The sequence below is a fragment of the Suricata suricatta genome, chromosome 11, assembly GCF_006229205.1.
Source record: "Suricata suricatta isolate VVHF042 chromosome 11, meerkat_22Aug2017_6uvM2_HiC, whole genome shotgun sequence".
Classification (NCBI taxonomy): Eukaryota; Metazoa; Chordata; class Mammalia; order Carnivora; family Herpestidae; genus Suricata; species Suricata suricatta.
Genome location: NC_043710.1, coordinates 105,507,628 through 105,525,093, shown reverse-complemented (window position 1 = coordinate 105,525,093; position 17,466 = coordinate 105,507,628).

Below are 17,466 nucleotides of genomic sequence, written 5' to 3'. Positions count from 1 at the left end.
TAAGGAACAAAAATTTAAATAAAAAATACCCTATACACAGGTCTACTTTTCTAACCCTACTTCATTCTCTGCCCACCACAAACTCTTCCCTCTGCAAAGAACCATGCAAAAAGACCACGTTCCTTCCCAGAGACTTGTCTCTCTATGTGGAGTTAGCCTCACCTCCACGCCCTTTCTTCCACCATTATGCAGTCTCCTCAGCTGGGTTGTTCTGTGAATGGGGATACCTCATTCTTCCTCTTCCCACAACAGGAACTGCTGTTGTGTATTTGAAAAGTTGATGATTGTGGCTCAAAGTGGATTCCTCCTCATCTGCTGGGTACATCAAGGAAGAGTAATAAAGCATCTTCTCCACTGACAAAGTCACATGTATTACTTCTTTCTCCTACCAATTTTCTTTAGTTAAAGACTGCTAAGTATAGCTACAGCTCCGTTCTGCTCAGATTTCCCATAGCACATCTCACCCATAACTCTAGTATGATGCCTCTCCCAGAATATTCATTGTAATTGGTAACAAGAGTAATGAGTTTGCTGTGTGTAGGCATCGTATCAAGGGCTTTATGTGCCTTATCTCATGTAATCCTCGTGACAACCTGAAAGGACAGCATTACCTCTATCCCCACTTCATGTAGGAAGAGGCTGATGCTTAGGGAATTCAGTTGACTAGGCCTTCTCATGAGCCCATAAGATTTCTATACAGGCAGAGACCAGAATACAACTTTGCAATATCCCTGGTACACACATAGGAACATTCAATAGATTATGTTGGGGTATTTTTAAAGCAATCATCAAACTAACCAGTGCTTGGCCATAGTAGGAAAAGATTGCAGAATCTAAAGATGATTAGTCCTGCTGTCCAGTCTTTTGTGTCCTGGGGAAGGAGGGTGGGGGGTGTTAGGTAGGGTATGTGTTATGTACTTGGGCCCCTGTGTGAGGAGCCAGAGAGGGAACTGCAGGAAATATGACCAGGCCCAGGAACTGACTTATGACTTAATCATGAAACCATGGTAAGTGCTGCGAGGTTTTGAAGGCTGGCCCATAGCAGAGAAAGCCATGATAAATCCATGTCTGAATAGAAACTAGCAGTCCCAGGAGGTCGGTAGGTGGCAAGGCTTAGTGTCCCATTTCACAGATGACAACATTGAGATTTAGAGAGACAGCGGATGGGTTACAGTGCTGGGGAGGAGCAAACTAGAGATGACACACCTACTGAAACATGACTCCTGTCTGCTTCCCTTTTACCAAGACTCCTTCTTGGCTGATGAGTTAAGCAGGGAACCTGACTTGGGGATGGCAGGCTTCAGATGGGGCTGAGCTCAGACGCTCCTCACTCAGCAAGGCTGCTGTACGTCAACCAGCCAAGGAGAGTTCGAATCCTGAGTAGTTAAAGGGCTCCTGACATGATTATTTATAGCAGGTTGAATAAAGGTGATTTACTGAGTTTGTAGGAGCCTTGAATCTTGTGTCTTGTGTATGAGTGTTGACATTGATTTGTGAGGTTTTCCTTTCAAAGGCATCCTCTGTAAGGATGTGTGTGTTTGTGTGTGCATATAATTGAAAGGTGTTTTGTGGTTTCCTAATCTGTAAAATGGTGCTATAACACCTGCCCTGATTATTTCATGGGATAGTATCAGAATCTAAAGTAGTACATGGGTGGGGTGCCTGGGTGGCTCAGTTGGTTAAGCATCCGGCCCCCAGCTCAGGTCATGATCTCACAGTCCATGGGTTCGAGCCCCGCGTCGGGCTCTGTGCTGACAGCTCAGAGCCTGGAGCCTGCTTCAGATTCTGTGTCTCCCTTTCTCTCTGCCCCTCCCCTGCTCATGCGGTCTCTCTCTCTCTCTCTCTCTCTCTCTCTCAAAAATAAATAACACATAAAAATTTAAAGTAGTACATGGGAAAAGTGTGATGTAAACATGAAGTGCTCTACAAACCATAGTTGGTATGAATTCATTGGACTTAGAGTAGTGATTTTATGGCTTGGGCTCAAAGTTGTCTTTCTGGCCAAAAATAAAAATTAAATTAAAACATAATCTCTGAGAAGTTTCACAAACCTTGCCTCTTGCATTTTTTCAAGCTGGTGAGATAAACAGAAGAACTCACTAGTTGTTGGCCAGCGTGTATGGGGGACTATGGGGGTCATGTGGGTCTTTGCCATCTCAACGTATCTTAGATGGCAGAATATAGAGGGGTAGTAGCTGGTATCGTTTGTCAGTAGGAGATCACGTTGCCTCCTTTTCCCTCAACAACCGCTGGCCAGTAGCTACTGGCAATAACAGAAGCAGAACAGTGCTTCTCTCGTTCTGCAGCAGAGCTTGTTTTCCATGTGTGGGGAAGAGCAGGACATTCTTTCAGAGGCTGCTCTACGATCAAGTCTGAGCTCTTCAGCCGACCATCTCCCCACATAGACTGTGAGCCTCTTGGTGTGAGCAACCCAGCCTTCACTGGAGAGCCGGCCCTGCTCCCTGTGCATCTCGTGCTGTGTGTCCATTGCACCTGTTGTTTTGAGAGCTTGTGTGGGTTCTCTCTCCACCACTGCCACCCCCATCCTCCAAGCAAGCCCTGCTCTCTCCCCTCCCTCCAGCCAGAAATACTACATTTATCTCAATGTCATTTCTTCGAGATGTGAGCTGGAACAAATCTGGAGCAGCTGCTTCGCTTCTAAGTGTCCTTTAGGGACCCCCTCGGCAGACACTTTGCAGAGTATAATGATGACATTCTAACGAGCATTAATGTACATGTTGTCATTTTTCTATATTTACTCTTCCCGCAGGAGACATATAGCTCTGAGAAGGGAACGCAAAAAGGAGGGAGACAGGGAGAAAGTTCTGTGGGCTAACTGCACTGCCAACCCACTGGCCAAAGCAAGAAAAGCTTGGAGGGCCAGGGTGGGGAGATGGAACACTCTGGAATTCAAGAGAGCAGGAAAGGGGAGCAAGAATGGGGGGACGGGGCTGGAAGAAGTAGGAGGCAGGGATTTGAGGGGAGAGAAAGATTCCAAAATTAATTTAAGACTCAAGACTCTATCTTTCCAGGTTAAGATTATTATGTACGATTTCTTCAGCTCATGACCCTGAGCACCATCCATTTCATTCACTCATTCACTCGTCCACGTGAAGGGAAGGGTTGAGTTCTTTCTACATGGCAGATATTATACTAGGCAACAACAGTACCCAGATATACAAGGACAGAGGCCTCCTTAAAATTCACTGACGGTGGATAGGTGAGGCCCACAAAGGGTTATGTCACACATACCCCTGACCCCTCACAACCGCCCCATAAGGCAAGTGCTAGTTTCCTCCTTTTATAGATGAGGGGAAAGCTCAGGAAAGTTAGGTAAGTTCTCATAGGTGTCAGTGTGTGCATAGCCACACCAAGGTTTCAGTTCAGCTCTGTCCAGTGTTGAAAGATCTTTCACCTTTGGTGTTTCACAGAAAACATGAGAGGTGTGGAGTGGACACTAAATCCTCCTTCTCTGGATCCCGGGAGTTCGGGGGGCTCTGGAGATGTCTCGTAGTGGACTGTCAGCCAAAATGCACTGAGCAGCTGAAAGCAGGGGTCTCCTTTAGCTTGGGGCCAGCCTCGGGTACGTGGCCCTGGAGGTTGGAGACAGGTATATGGGAAGCCTCGCTGGATACCCCCAGCCTGACTTCTTCTCCAGTTTTCCCTCTGAGTGGGTTCTGCAAATATCTTGTAATGTGTTTTCACTAATTAATAAATTGATGCATGATTAATTATACATTTATATGTGTCTGTGCTGCTTGCAGAGCTTCCATATTCATTATCATCCTAATGACTCTGTAAGGTCAGCAGGGAAAGAGCTATTAACCCCATGGACAGATCAGGAAATAGGAGCTCAGAGATGTCACCTTGCTGAAGATTAGCCAGCCAGGAAGCAGCAAAACCAGAGCCCCTATACCACTTCTCCTGACCCACATACTCTGTCCTTTCCCCAAAGCTTAGCATCCTCCTTGGACGGTGAAATCTGGGCAGCCCTGTGGAGATGCCCTTCCTCATTTTACACATGAAGATGCTAGAGAGGTTTAATTTCTAGCCCAAGGTCACCAGTCGTCCTATGCCAATATTCTTTCCCCAACATGAAGCCACCCCAAATTGAGCTTGGATAGGGCTGGGCTAAATGCCACTCTCATCTCTGTCCCTAAGAAGCAGATCTGGACAAACACAAGACCCTTGAAAATCATCTCAATGTCAAACACAAGCAAATATGTGAGCAGGTGAAATAGATCCCAGGAGAAGCAAGCAAAGTCAAAGCCAGATCCCTGTAGGGTGACAGTCCTAGAGCTTCTGTGGGTTGCTGAACCTTCACAAGGGCATGGAGAGAGGGTGGTTCCTCCAGCAAGCAAAGGGAAGATCCCTTACTTTCCCTTAGATGAAGGAAAAGGTCAAACTTTGTCCTCTCCTGCCCATAGATCTTATCAGGGTGGGATTGTATCAAATAAATAATGTATCAGAAGATCCCTCCTCTGTTACATTAGCCCCATCAGGAGCGAGAGCACAGCCCGGGTGTGTGATAAGTGGTAATAAATGGCAGTGCTTGTCGGTGGAAATTTTTCTGGCAAATTTCCGAACCAGATTAAAAAGTAAATTAGATTTCTTCTGAAGAGTTATTTTCAAGGGTTTTTATCCACTGACGTGTGTATGCAAGATTGCAGCTTTGCCAAGGGGGAGAGAACAAAGCTGGAAAAAAATAATAAAATAAAATAAAAAATCAGCACACAATTATCTGTCTGAACAAGACTATCATTGGGAAGGCACCTAATCAGAGATGTCTCAAATTTGCTTAAAATACAATGTGCAATATAAAATGTATTTATAATGTGCCTCCTATGCTCCAATAAAATTGTTACCAGGACCAGGCAATTGTAGGAGACAGAGGTTGTAAAATGGAATGGATGGAATCAAATCAGTTATTAATAATAGCTGAATAAAATATAGCTTTGGGAGAGTGGTGTATTGTTCTTTTTTTGCTTGCTTGACCAAGTCTCTTAAGTCCTGTGTGTGTCAAATGCCGGTGACACTTGGCCCCTTCCTCTGTGTCCATGCTACCCTCACAAGGCCCCTCTCCTCTCTCTCCTTTCACTATTCCAACTGCCTCTTATGTAGTCTTCCTGCTGTCCCCCATTTGGTCGCCCCTTCCAGGTCACCTTCCATTCTGAAGTGACTCAGAGTGACTTCCTGGGCAACCCTGGGCCATCCCCCTGCTTCTGAGTCTTTTGACGCACTTCATTGTCTGTAAAATAGTCTAAACTCCATACTGAGCCATGTCTTCATCATCTGGGTCCAACTGGATGTCCAGCCTCATTTTTGCGTGCCTTGTTTCCCTGAACTCTGTGCTCTCAGCAAGACAGGAACACTGCAAATCTTTTCTGGGTCTCTCTTTGCTCCAAAATATTCAGTAAATAATGAGTAAGGGAACAAATGAGGGAGGGCTACAGTCTCTGGGCGACACCTCCATGAAACAGGTAGGAGTAAGGGCAGATTTAAGGAGAATTTTGGCATCTTGACACTAAGGAATTACAATAGACACCCTCCATCCCTGGGTGAGCTCACACTTTTGTTTAAAAAGGTAATCTCTATGACCCAGCAACAGCATTACTAGGAATGTATCCAAAGGATACAGGAGTGCTGATTCATAGGGGCACATGTACCCCAATGTTTATAGCAGTGCTTTCAACAATAGCCAGATTATGGAAAGAGCCCAAATGTCCATCAACTGATAAATGGATAAAGACTACTTGGCAATGGGAAAGAATGAAATCCTGCCATTTGCAACAATGTGGATGGAACTGCAGGGTATTACACTGAGTGAAATAAGTCAGAGAAGGACAGATATCATATGTTCTCACTCATATGTGGATCTTGAGAAACCTATCAGAAGACCATGGGGGAAGGGAAAGGGAAAAAGTAGTTTCAGCGAGGGAGGCAAACCATAAGAAACTCTTAAATACAGAGAACAAACTGAGGGTTGATTGGGGGTTGGGGGAGAGGGAAAAGTGGGTGATGGGCATTGAGGAGGGCACCTGCCAGGATGAGCACTGGGTGCTGTATGTAAGTGAGGAATCATGAGAATCTACCCCCCTGAAACCAAGAGCACACTGTATACACTGTATGTTAGGCAATTTGACAATAGATTATATTTTAAAAAATAAAAATAAAAGGGTAATCTCTTTCTTGAAAATTATTAAAGGGCCAATCAACTAGGCTGACTCTACATACCTACTGGAAAAGGAGCATATTGGTTAATTTCCAGTTTTCATTAGGGGTCCTGATTTTCTGTGGATAAGGGGTATTTCAAGACTTGTTTCCTGGTTTTTCTCTTCTTGCTTACACTCACTCATTAACCATTTTAGAGCTCAGAAGCAGAAACAAGGACGTCGAAACTCATTATACTTCCAATGAAGGAAAGGTTGGAATAGATAGTGAATGCTTGGCTCCATGCCCAAAGGAGCCCTGTGGATTTAAACCCCCTCCCCCTCCCCAGCAGATCCCATCAACTCTGCCAGAAAGAGAGTTGCCTCTATTTGTCTTCCAAGAAGATAAGGAACTCTATAGAACTTCTCTAGATTTTCCCTGCACTCTGTGTACACTTCCTCACTCACCTCTCCCTCTTCCTAGAACCTTCCAGCCTGAGTGTGGTTAAGGAGCAACCTTAGGTGCATGCAACACCTCACCCCCTCCCCAAATAAGTGGATGCTTTTCCTCCATCTTAAAAGATTAGGGAAGAAAGAGGAGCCTCTTGGTCTGGTGCTGTTATGTGTGAAGGTGAAGGCTGGCAGAACCGAGGGCATCAGGGAGAAGATGCAAGGGACTAGGTGTGAGTCATGCAAATTAAGTGGGCCCTGGAATTAACTGAAGAGCCACTTACTTCAGTCCAGCCCCCAACAGCTTCTCTAGGGAAGCGGAGAGATAAAGGTGCAGAGAGGCCTCCGGGCTCTTCCTTCCCTAATGATGTTTACTTTGACCTCAAGTGGTGTAGATCCATATAATACTTGCACTCAGAGAAGCCAGTCTCTGATTGCTCAGCATGGGGTGAGCACAGACGACTTTGCAGCCCTCTTTGGAGATCAGCGAGAGCCACCAGAGCTGGGCCACCAGAGCGTCTGCTGGATAACTGCCATTGCAGTGTCCCCGTGACCCTGCCCGGGAGCCTGTGAATCTGGACTGCTGGTCAGCACAGCTGCACTGTCTGCTTGAGGTCAGGCGAAGTGCTCTGGGCGTTGGTGGGGCTCAGCCCAGGGAAGACGGGAAGACCAGCGAGGCCCAGTCAAATCCAGCTGGGTCATGAGTCTGCCCCACAGACACCAGCTGATTGTTTTCTGGTGGGGTCGATCCAAACAGATGTAGCTGGAGTTGGTGAGGATGGAGAGGAAGGAGCAGGACCCTCCTTAGTGCTGTGATGACTGTTGACACAAACAGGTGCAGCAGGACCTGCTGTGTTTGAGTCGTAGAGAAGCCATACTTCCTCTGCAAGGAGGCCTTGCCGTCACCTCAATTCACAGATGCTCCAGAGGAGGGTAGGCCCAACCCGGGCGCCTTGTGAGGATGCAGGGATGGCAAGAGACAGGCCCCGGGGCCAGGCACCAGGTGCTGAAAAATTCCCAGAGACTCTCTGGAACCCATTTCCACTGTACGCCTTCAACCATTGACCCTGGTGTCACCCTGGTGTCTCTTCTATCTACTCTTCCCTTTTAGTCTCCTCACTGTACTTTCTATAGTTGTCTCCTTTTTTTCCTTCCCTGATCTGTTCTCAGGTGACATCCTCTTCTGCTTAACACAGAGATGAGCAAGAGACAGGTCCCTCTCCAAGGAGCTCCCTAGTGTGGGGAGCAAGGTAGGAAGTAAACAGTCCTGGGACGGCCCTCAAGGGAGGGATGTGCAGGACCCCAGGATCATAAAATTTGGCCTCAGGGGCTCAGGAAAGGCTTCCCAGAGGAGGTGATGTTTGAGGACACCTGGTAGTTTTCTCAGACAAGGCAGAGCTGAAAGGCCTTCCTCTCAGAAAGAACCCAAGGGCAAAGACATGATGACACAGCCCTGGTGTCTCACTTGTGGCTGGAGACAGGACAAGAGCTGATCTTGCCCGACTGCACAGGGCTCATGGAGCCTGGGTTTCCACATGCAGGCCCTGGGATTCTTAGACGGTTTTCAGAAAGGTAAAGAACAAGATGGACTTTGTTCCTCTTCTCTACTTCAGCATCTTCCATGCCCCCCTTCCTTGTCTTTTTCTCCTCTTTCTCTTCTCTCACTGAGTCTCCGGTGCCTCCTCCACTGCTCTCCCCGCTGTGCCCTGCCCCAGCCAACTTCAGGACCCGGACTTGGGGTAGTCTCTGTGTGCACATCCGTCTTTGGAAACAACGGCTTCCTTAGCATCCCCAGCACAGGCGGAACATCCCTCTCTCTGGCCCCTGAACAGCCTCCTCCTGTCTTTTTTAATGTGTTCCTCTTGCACCCTTTCCTTGATCGCCCATTTCCCTGTTGGTGACCTTCTGCCCTGCAAGGCTTGAGGGACACAGAATAGACTCAGGCAAGCGTCTCCAGCCCCTTTCAGAGTGGGACCAGCTGACCGTGACCAACCCATCTTTCCATCTAGAGGTCTTGGTCTTTAAAGATTGAAAGTACCTTAGAGATAACATTCTACTCCTGCCAGTGTCTGTGCTAATATTAATGCAATACTTAAACGAATGTCAAATACTAAGAGTAAACTTTGTAGAGTGTCTGTCAGTTTAAAAATACCCTGTTTACTGGTGATTCCTCCTCAAAACTCACAGCCACGACCACGAACGCTTGCAGACCATCTATTCTGTGCTGGATACTGTATGAAGCCCTTCACATACATGCTTTCTCATTTAATGCTCATGAGGATCTCATGAGAAAAGCACTTATAATGTTCGCTTCATACATGAGCAAACTGAGGCTCAGAGAGGTCAAGGAACCTAAACATGTGTATACAGTGAGAGAAGGAAAAGCTTGGTTTTAACCCACATCTCCTGACTGCGGGTCCAGGCCTCCGTCCATCACGGCTACACTAAGGGGTGTTCCACTATCCACATTTTACAGACAACAGAAGCTATATCCCTCGAGGTGAGAGGCTAACTCTCTCACGATACAGATAAATAAAGTGGGTCCAAGGGGCTTTTCAATGTGAGTTATGAAGCTAACACTTAAATGATGTCCCTCAAGAACATTGCGGCTGTTCCTTCCTCTTGCTGATGGCGTGGTCTTCTGATCCTCCCTCTGACCACCCTGCCCTCCCAAATCAGCATCAAGGGACAGACAGACCTGGGGTGAGAGTCTAGGTCATCGGGGCAGCGTAGTGGGGAAGGGGCCTTTGGGGCCACCTGTCACTGTGGCAGCCCTATATGTCTTCTGATCAGAAAGCTCTGGCCTCCCCCAGAGCAGCTCATTATTTCTCCCGATGTTGTTGCCTGAGGAGCAGAGCCCAGTGTCTTGCGCTGGTGAGTGACGATGTGGTGGAACAGCCGCGTCAAGTGCAAACCCCTGCTCCCCAAGGCTCTCTGGTGTTGGGGGGAGGCAGAGGTGTGACTGGCTGGTCATTGTTCTGAGAGTGGCATTGATCCATCCCCGTGCCAATGTAGCTGGAGGGGCGAGCTGCCTGCCTGGCCAGCTTGTTAGTAGGACTCACTCGGAAAACTCAGCTTGTGAGTGTTTGCACATGTGTGAGCAGAGATGGCATCACCCCTGGGAAAAACCAGCGCCGATCATCGAGTTCTGGGCTTGGGTCGGCACTGCTAGGTGCTCTGGGGGCTGTGGGAAGGTGGGGGTGATAGACAGTGGGCTGAGGCACAGACACCCCCCCCCCCAATCCAGGAGCTTACAGTTGATGAGGGAGACGTGGGGAGAATGACCTTATCTGTGGTTCAGAGCTTTGTCTACAGGGGAATTAGGAAGGGTAAGGAAGTGTTAATTTCAGAAAGGCTCAATGTTTTCGTGACAGTGGGGTGTATTTGGGAGCCCAGGGGAGGCCGCGTGTTGTGTTGAAAACAGAGCTTCTGATCTTAGACCTGGCTGTGTGTCTTTGGGCAAGGCATGTGACCTTTCTGAACTTCACTGTCCTCATCTGTAGAGTGGAGATGACAATATCACCTATCTTAAATGAGAGAAAGCATACCAAGGATTCAAACCCCTGCCTGGCACACATTGCAAGGCTCAGGGAGTGATCGCCGGCTTCTATGGATGTTAGAATCAAGGAGCTGTCTCACATTCCAGCACTGCCCTATCCCATGTGTCACCTTGGGCAGGTGACGTACCCTCTCTGAATCTCCCGTGTAAGATGGGGTGATTCCATCCACCTAAGGGAGCATGTGCCTCCTATGAGATACACTGTGAAAATTGCCTGGCACTTAGTAGGACCTCAAGAAATGGCAGCTACCATTAGATGACAGCAGAGGTAAGACCTGGATTAACCTCAGTCCTGACAGGGAATGAACCCCTGTTAGATTTGAATATGCTTCTGGAAATTAATTGCTTTTTACTTATTCATGGTTATTACTTTAATCAAAATGAAATGTCTTACTTAAAGGCGAATGATTACTTCTGCTAACAGAAAGGTAAAAAGAATCTCAATCTATGAACTTCCCATTGTTCTCCATGTTCTCCTGGCCTGAGATCCTGGTGGGAGCGGGGTGGGGCTGAGAAGCTGAGCATGCTCCGTGCAAAGCCCCCTTGCACCTCCACCTGCACACATCTCCACTTCCTGCGGCTCAGAGGTGGGGGGGGATGAATCTCTATCCTGCATCACACCCTGAAATTTTAAGTAGCTGACAACCCTTTAATCTTGCAGGCGTATTTGCAAATTCAAAGTAGGACTTTTTTATTTCTACTTCCACTTTCCTCTCCCTTAATCCATTCTCCATACTGCGGTCAAGGCCACCTTTTAGAAACACAAGCTCATCATTTCTATCCCCTGCTTAAAACTCCTTAACGACTTCCCACTGCCCTTAGGATCATGTCCGAATTCCTCCTCAAGGTTCCAGGGCCCTGCGGCACTATCCCGGACTCTCCCAGGATCCTGGCAACTTCCAGAATCTGCACAGATAGTTCTCTCTGACCGGACTGCTCTCCACGTTTCCTTTAAATCTCAACTCTAAATGTCCTTCTTTATGAGGGCCTTCCCGGATTCCCTGAACCCACTTCCTGCTCCTGTGGCGTCTGTGAAGGCAAGCTGTTTCCTCAGCTCTAAGAATATGAAGATGTGTAATTGGCATCTCTCTTGAGAACTCGACAGACCCTGTGGTCTGGGGGGAATAAGGAGGCTTCAGCACACTCCTTCCTGCGTCCACGCCCTTGGGAGGCATCTTTGCAGACACAGTAAAACCTTGGACTGCGAGTAACTTGTTCTGCGAGTGTTTCACAAGATGAACAAATGTCTCTAATAAATTGTAACTTGGAGATGCCTTGCAATATGAGTAGTACATGATGCCGAATGTCACTGATCACAACTGAGCCAATGGTTCTTCTCTCTCTCACTCTCTCTCTCTCTCTCACTTACTTACTCCCTGAGGGATTGTGGTTGATTGTGTCCAACGCTCAGATGCTTGGTCTCAGGCCGCGGTGTTTGGCAGGAATCAGTGATTTTCCAGAACGTTGGAAGGTGCCCACAACTGGCACTAGTGTATTCCTTGTCACTTCAGAGCACCTATGGGTCATTGTTTGCTTTTCCAGACAAGAGTGAGCTTAGAAATGCTTTGCTTCATTCTAGTTCAGGCTACCTGCAGATGGAGACCCTTTCCTCTGTGGTCCTACTTCCATTTACATTAAATACAGTCTAGGACAAGAGTTTATTAGTATTGCTCTACAGGAAACATCGGTGCAAGCCTGTACAATAGCCCCCATGCAGAAGAAGATTCCACTGAGCCAATAGGAAGCAGTGACTCCCTCAGTGATAGTGAATGTCATCCGACACAATAACCTTCCTCTCTCTTGTCTCCCTCACACCAGCCACAAATGTTTTAAAAGACAAATGTGCTAATTTATTTTCCTTTACATTTTATATTTTCTTTATTATGTTGTAATTATTAAGTATTATAATCATTTTTATATGAATAATTTTGGGTTGTAGAATGAATCATCTGAGTTTCCATTATTTCTTATGGGGAAATTCACTTTGATATACAAGTGCTTTGGATTACAAGCATGTTTCTGGAATGAAGTATGCTCACAAACTAAGGTTTACTGTATTTCCATCAAAAGGTGGGGTCTGTGTATCTACCCCTTAAAGTTGGGCTGGCCCTGTGACTTCCTTTGGCCAACAGAATGCAGCAGAGAGCCCAGGCCTCGGGAGACATTGCACATGACCACTGGCGGTCTAGGAGCACTGCCAGGTTGCCCCGTGAATGAGTCTGGACCAACCTGCCAAAAAGGTTAGAGACCATGTCACTGTGTCACCTCTCGTGTGCTGGTCAACATCCACCCAACCCCCAGAAGCAGAGACCAGCATCCAACACTGGATGCATGAATGAACTCAGCCAAGACCGGGAGAATCGCCCAACGGAGCCCAATCGAAATTGCTAACCCAGAGAATCATGAACTAAAAAAATTGTTGCTATTTGGGGCCAGAGTTTTGCCATTGTCAAACATCCTAAACTAACTGATGCAGGCTTTTTATAGGATAGAAGAAACATATGCATAAGCAGATACGCAACAGCACAAGGTAGTGTGTGCTAAGTCTGCCACGAGTAGAGAGGCAGGCGTAGGAGCACAGAGGAACGGGGTCCCTGGGGACTGGAATTGTTCAGAGATTATTAATTCAGGTGCATTATTATTATTACTACTTTGAGCAGACTGGAAGCTTTCTGAGAATGTGGAATGTAGCTTAAAACGATTGTGTACCTTCTGCAAGCCTAGCAGTGTGAGCTACAGCAGGCAGTTCACAAAGTACCTGATGGGTATTTAAAGCAAGGCTGCAAAGTGCATATATCTTGTTCATGTTATGCTCCCCGCATCTGCACGGTGCCTGGAATATAGGAGGAACTCAGTAAATACTTAGGGATGAATAAATAAGTGATTGACTTCGTAAATAAAGAAAAACATCATATGTGTTTGTGTCTTTCCAGAAGACCCCAGGCAGTGTGATAGGTAGATGAGGAATAGGCAGAAACCAGGTCAGTGGTAGGACAGGCCGCCTCACCTGAATCCATCCTGTCATTTATGACTGCCCCAAGGCATAGCAGACAGCATATTTATCCAGGTCTCTCTCCTTCTCCTCCTCTTCAGCTTCCTACCATCTTTCTTTCCTTGCTTCTTTCCCCTGTTTCAGTTCTCCGTTTCTTCTGACCTCCTGGATCCTGAGTTAGCATCGTTAATGTAGGATGCTGATCAAGATCATGGCTTTGTGTTGGAAGGGACTGGGAAGATGGGGTTGGCGGATGCAAGGTCTTGTGGCAACTATAGTGTGCAGATCGGTTCTGCACGCTCCCTTCCTGTCCCCTCCCCACTCCCTGAAAACCCAAATAACGAGAAAGCACGTGGACAAGACAAAATGGAAAGAAAGGGTGTGTGTGCAGTCTATGACTGACTTTTGACCGGTCTGATATTAATGTCTGATAGCACTCTTCTTGATATACTGTGTGTACCTGCACCCTTTCAGGGTCTTAATAACAGTGTCCCTTCTCTGATGGCATAGGGCCAAACTTTGGGTCAGAATGCAGTGTGGGGTTTTTTTTGTTTGTTTTTGTTTTAAAACATTTCTTTAATGTTTATTATTTATTTTTGAGAGACAGAGAGAGACAGAATGTGAGTAGGGGAGGGGTAGAGAGAGAGGGAGACATAGAATCTGAAGACAGGCTCCAAACTCTGAGCTGTCAGCACAGAGCCCGACGTGGGGCTCGAACCCACCAACCGTGAGATCATGACCTGAGCCGAAGCCGGAAGCCAGACGCTTAACCGACTGAGCCCCCCAGGTGCCCCGCAGTGTGTTTTGAAGGTACCTGCAGGCGTCTACCTCCAGGCACGCGCCCTTTACACACATGCATGTTTCTGCTTCAGCTGCTCCTTTTCAAGACCCCTCCATCTTGTCAGACCAGCTTATCCCTGCTTCTTGTAAACCTTCCTCAGTTTGTTTCTCCCTAAGGGTTCTAGTGCTTGCTGTATGTTACTCATTTTGTATTTGCCACCCAACCAACAATCTCATGGCATTTCTTGTTTGAGGCATTGCCACATCTAAACCCCTAGAAGGAAAAGAATAGTCTTTCATTGCTCCCAGAGCTGAGAACAACCCTCGACACAGAGTAGGAGGTCGGGTTTCATTTTCTGAATGAATGGAGGATTTGCTTTGAAAGCTCTGTACCATTAAAAACTGTTACCTTTTAGTAAGTACTTGCTCTGTGCCCAGTATTGAACTATGGGATCACATGTCATTTAATCCCCGGGACAGCACTGTCAGGTAGGGCCTATTATCATCTCCACCCCTGGGAAGCGAGGCACCGACGGTCAGCTCCAGCCCGTGGGGTTCTGAAGCAGGCACCTTCAGTCCCCAGTTGAAGTCACTCCCTGGGGGAATCACAAGACAGTTGTAGTGACAGTTTGGCCACCCCAACTGGAGAAACAGCCAAAAATGGGATATCCCTTCTGGATGAAAATAAATGGCATTTTCCCTTGAAAATGCCTTCCTTCATGATGGTTCTGGACATCCCGGGTCCCCTGGCTACTAGCTGTCTGCAATTATTTCATGTGCATTTATTTGTTTTACCCCAAAAGACGGCACTGATTATTATGTAACAGTAGCTACCGCATATTACCATGTATCTGGCGCTATGCTAACTAAGCACCTTGCATTCAGTATCTCATTTAATCTGTGCAAGAGCCCTAAACACTGGTGATATTATTTTATTTATTTATTTGTTTATTTATTTAATAGATGAGAAACTGAGGATTGGGGGTTTAAGCCACTTTCCAGAGTCACTCAGGCTGTGGACGTAAAGCCTCTTTCTATTGGGACCTCAGTGTCTCCTATCCAAACCTGTCTCCTCTTAAGTACTAAACCATTGGATTTCAAATTTCAGAGTTCATAGGACTGATCCTCTGTGGAGCTAGTCAAAGGCATATCCCTAGACCTCACCTTCAGGGATTCCCCAGTCTCTGTGCAGGGGTGTCAGAATCTCCCCTGTGAACCACCATCCTGTGGATCTACTGCAGCCTGTCGGTGCGCTCCCCTGTACCCGCCCCCCCTCCCCTCTGTAAGTGTCTGGAAGGAAAGTCTTCTGTCTCCTGTTCCCAGATGTTGGGTTTCACATGCTGCCCATGCAAGATGCTGGCGGTGCCGGATGTAGCGTTCATGAACTTTTGTCTGGTAGCCTGCCATCAAAATCAGAATTCAAAAGCCTGTGGCTCTTTCTTAGCTATGGATTCTGTCCTTAATGCTCCTTTGCTCTTCTGTTTTTGAGTGCCTTGGCTGGAAACCTTAACAACCTTTTCATCTTTATATTTCAAGGTGTAGCCTGATCTAAATATCCAGCTCCAAGCTTCTTTCCCCCCAGACCCGGTGCTGCTCCCCTCCCCACCTCCCTGGGTCTGCCACCCAAGCTAAAGGCATTCTCACCCCTTTGAGCTCTGAAGGGAGTGTGTAGATCTTCTGACGTCTTAACTTTCTCCCTGAAAGAATCATTCCTTTGTTCTAAGAAGGGTATTAGTGGGGAATTTACACAGTGGCCCTGTAATTGCCTTTTGTTCTTCACCGGAAATTAGAAAAGTTGTTTGCAAGAGTTCTCCACTGCATTTCTCCTTTTGTTAATTCAGTGAATTCGAGCAAGTCTTGCTGCCTTTTCGCCCCAAGGGACATTGTCATTGAATTTCGAAAAAGTTCTGCTTGCTCCATCACAGGCTGCTTTTCCCATCTCTGCCTGTGCATCCTCTGGGGACCAGTGGGATGGGTGGTTCTTTCCCTAAGGGGGCTTTATGAACATCTCTTTCAATATTAATGTGACACCTGCAGATGAGATACTGAGTGGCACAGGTTTGCAGAGTGTGGCCCGACTTCCTGCAAATAACACGTCCAGGTACGAGGCACAGTGTGGAGTCAAGCTGGCACCAAAGAAGGAGCCAGTGTTTACTGGAATGTGTGAGACCCTTGTCCCTCCAGAGAGAGCAGTCTTAATAGCAACTGTTTCTACGCAGTGAGCCATACAATGGCTTTGGACCCTTGTGTGTGGAAGGTGAGATGCGTTTGTACCATAGCTGTGACTGCAAAATAGGTTCCCGGTGACTGGTTCACTGGTATTCTGATTAATTTAATTTCTTAAAATATGCCTATGCCATCCCCAGACCCCTACACTGAAACACAAAACAGTGGAGAACTACTGGACTAGGTTCGCAGCTTCTCTGTTGTTTGTTTATCTACTCATCAGGAATACTTATTTGACAGCTCTGATGTAACAGGTACTGTGCTAGAAACCGAGGCAATGTATGCAGGTGAAAGAGAGTTCCTCCCCTTAAGGAACTTGCAGTCTGCTGGAGGAGACAGAGGAGTAATAATGCAGTGTGCTAAGGGCTATTGTTAAAATGTGCACCGTGTGCTGTGATATCCTGGAGGAGAGGTTCTGAACTTAAATGGAAGGTTTTTTGGGGGGGGGCATGGGGACGGCAAGAGGTCCGAGCAAGTTTTCTAGAAGGGACACTGTAAATGAGTATCCAGAGGCTAAGGGTACTTGGCGAGAAAGAGGTGGGGAGATAAAATAGGCAGGGAGAGAGAATTCATGGTCTCGTCTTCCCTGGTTGTCAGTCAATCCTTGCCAGTTGTCCAGGTTTTACCACCTGTCAACTAAAACTTAATTGAGAGAAATCTCTCATCAAGAGGTTAATTGTGACACAGATTCCCATATCCAGGCGAAAAATCCATCACCTGCGCAGACTGCTTCTTTTTTGGCATCTTGAGCAGTCCTGACTATTAGCAAAATGTAGATGTTTGGGGTAGATTTCCTTCCGGTCCCCAGGTTCTTACTGACCTTATCTTTCCTAAATATCCTCTCTATGTTTAAAACTTCCTGGCATTCCTTTGGACTGAGATTGTCCCCATCTTTCTTGGACCCCAATCCTGAATCGAAGGTGTTCTCAAGGACACAATTTCTGTTCTTTCTTGTGAGCAGAGTGGAATTCTCAACCCAGGAAACTGGAAATTCACTAGGCTAAATTCATGAACTGACACCCCCTGCAGGGTGTTTGTATTTTTTCTGTATTTCTCCAATGCCAGAAGGACCCTAGGGATCCTTTCTCTCTCTCCCCCCATGATGACCACTGTTCTCGCTTCAACTTTGGGATTCCTTCAGTTTGTAGCTTCACCAGTATCTCCTTCCTTCTTTCTCTCCTGCCCACTCTTTCCTTCTCCCCTCCCTAACCCTGTTCCTTTTTGCTCTATCTCTATTATCTGATGATATATGTGCATGTGTCCATTGACTTTTGAGATTCTGCAGGGAAGGGGTCAGGCTGCCTGATACA